Source organism: Phocoena phocoena, chromosome 1 (assembly GCF_963924675.1).
Source record: "Phocoena phocoena chromosome 1, mPhoPho1.1, whole genome shotgun sequence".
Classification (NCBI taxonomy): domain Eukaryota; kingdom Metazoa; phylum Chordata; class Mammalia; order Artiodactyla; family Phocoenidae; genus Phocoena; species Phocoena phocoena.
Window position 1 is genome coordinate 163,880,404 of NC_089219.1, and position 3,111 is coordinate 163,883,514.

Consider the following 3,111-nt stretch of genomic DNA (forward strand, 5'->3'; position numbering starts at 1 on the left):
ACCTTGAGGGCTGAGGGCTGAAGGAGTGGAATCTGCAGGGGCCTGCATGACGAGGGGCTGGCTGGGCTGTTTGGGGAGCACCCATCTCAGACTCTAAAAGGCCTCTCCCTGTTTTAGCCCCAGCTTTTCCTCGAAGCAAGCGTCTGTTCAGGTATATTACTGCGCTGAGCCTGAGTGTATTTCACAGCCTGAGGCCAGACACAGGCAACAATCCCCCGGCACAGCCCCGTCCGGGTGACCCCACCCCCTCTCTTCCCACGCAGTCACTACAGTTCCTGACCTGCGCTAGGTGGCCTGGGGTTCTGGCCCACGTAGAAGTGTGGTACGAACACCCAAAAGGAGCCCTGAGCCCAAGACCAGGGCACTTGCTCCCAGCCCTCCTGTCTACACGCTGCCTGGGGCGCCTGGGTAATTGTCCGCCTTCCCTGGGAGACTGGCGGAAGCTGGATCTGACTTGTTCTCCACTCACCCAACACCAGCCTCGTTTCCGGCACACAAGAGGGGCTCGGTGAACATTTCATTATGATAAGCGCACGGGGGTCAGGGGTTCTCTGTGGCTGGCACACTGCACAAGTTCGGGGTTCCCGCCCACTCTGGGTCAAGTCTCCAGCCCCAGAAGGGTGCAGATTCTTGAATTTGTCTTCACTCGAGTCCTCGATTAGTTGTTGGACCTTGGGCGAGGGCTTTAACGTCTCCAGGCTTTGGTTTTCTCCTCTGCAAAATGTGCCTGTGGAGAGCAGAGGTGCTTACGCCCAAAAGGGCTTTTTATGCTGGCTAGCCCAGGCCAGGTGCAAGTCTCGGCTGATGAGAGAACACTGCAAAATACTGCCCGTGGAGCTGATCCTTACTACATTTCTGGCAGGGCTGCGGGTTAAGTGAGCTAGAGGGACACCGTGCACTCACTTTGGTTCTGTGCATACACCCTCCCGCCCTCCGTGGCCCCTCACTGCCGGGTCTATCACGTCTCACTACTGCTTTGCAAAGTCAGTGTTTTTTCAGGTGTGCTCATCTCGGCTCCCATCTGGCCTGCGAGCTCCCGGTGTGTAGGGCCCCCGGTGTCTGCCGAGCTCTGGGGCCACGCTCAGACGTGTCTGGGGTTGTATGAGTCCGGGGCCTTGAGCTCCTGAGGGCACAAAGGTAAGGAGTATAGCACCCACCCCAGGTGCTGAGACACAAGAGGACAGGGGAGGCCGCCATGCTGAAGCAACTGTCTGGTCGGCCGTCTCTTTCTGGAAGACTCAGTGGGGTTTCTTTCAGCCCCTGCAGGTTTCTGTCAACTGATTTATCTCAAGAGGAACTGGAGGGCTCAGGGGGGCAACTGACAGCTTCTCCCAGAGCCTCAGTTTTGCCAGCAGTGAAATGGGGAAAGTGGTACCTGCCTCCTACCTTCTTCCCGGGGGTTCTTTGATAGTTGAAACTTTTCACTTTTAAAACGCTCAGATGAAAGGCACTGATGGGATGAAAGGACCTTGGGGCCATATTAAGTTTCTCCACAGTTTTTGAAGCCTCGGAGGAGGGGCTGGAGGAAGTGGTCAGCTGACAGGGACTTGTGAAGCCACCCAGAGGGTGATGCTGGGTGTGTGGGGTGGGGGGAGAATTAGCATGCCAATCAGCCACACCTAGGGCGTGAGGGCAGCAGGGAGCAGGGCCCTTATCAGGGGCAAAATCTGTCATTTCCCTGAGGAGGGGGGCTTTGGGTTACATGCTGAGGAGACCGGGCCCAAGGGCAAAGCCCAGAAAGGCAAAGCCTTGAGCAAGCTCTCCCCTTTCTGGGCCTCAGTTTCCTGATGTGTAAAAGGAGGGAACTGAGGAGAGATGTGACCCCCCCCCCAAACTGGCTGCACACTGTCGTCTCCTGGGGAAATCTTTAAAATCCTGACTCCAGACTGCACCTCAGATGGAATAAATCTGAGGCTCTGTGGTGGGACACTGGCATCAGAGTTGTTAAAGCTCCCAGGTGATTCCAGTGTGCTGCCAAGTTTGAGCACTAGAATAAAGGATTTCTAGAATTCTATGGTTAGCTAATCATAACCCGCCTTCCCACCAAGTGAGGAGTCTATGAGGGACTGAGAAATTCAACCATATATCTGAGTCTTTTGGAGCCCCACTTCCAACCACTTCTCAAATATAAGATTTCTCTAGTACTCTTTTTGGTCAGGTTTTATTCTCTTCCTCAAAATTCTTTTCTAAGACACAAACTTAGAAAACAAACTTACGGGGCTTCCCTGGTGGCGCAGTGGTTGAGAGTCCGCCTGCCGATGCAGGGGACGCGGGTTCGTGCCCCGGTCCGAGAAGATCCCACATGCCGCGGAGCGGCTGGGCCCGTGAGCCATGGCCGCTGAGCCTGTGCGTCCGGAGCCTGTGCTCCAACGGGAGAGGCCACAACAGTGAGAGGGCCTGCGTAACTTATGGTTACCAAAGGTGGGGGAGGAGGGATAAAGTAGGAGGTTGGGATTAACATACCCACACTACTATATATAAAATAGATAATCAACAAGGACCTACTGTGTAGCACAGGGAACTCTACTCAATACTCTGTAATGACCTACATGGGAAAACAATCTGAAAAAGAATAAACATATGTATATGTATAACTGAATCACTTTGCTGTACACCTGAAACTAACACAGCATTGTAAATCAGCTATACTTCAGTATAAAATAAAAATTTAAAAATTCTTTTTTTTAAAAACAGTTGCAAGTGGAGAGAGGCAATATAGGGGTAGGAGAGTAAGAGGTACAAACTATTAGGTATAAAATAAGCTACAGGGATATATTGTACAATATGGAGAATATAGCCAATATTTTATGATAACTATAAATGGGGCATAACCTTTAAAAGTTGTGGGGGGCTTCCCAGGTGGCGCAGTGGTTGAGAGTCCGCCTGCCGATGCAGGGGACATGGGTTCGTGCCCCGGTCCAGGAGGATCCCACATGCCGCAGAGCGGCTGGGCCCGTGAGCCATGGCCGCTGAGCCTGCGCGTCCGGAGCCTGTGGTCCGCAACGGGAGGGGCCACACAGTGAGAGGCCCACGTAACACAAAAAAAAAAAAAAAAAAAAAAAAAAAAAAAAGTTGTGAATCGCTATATTGTAATCCTGTAACATACAATAT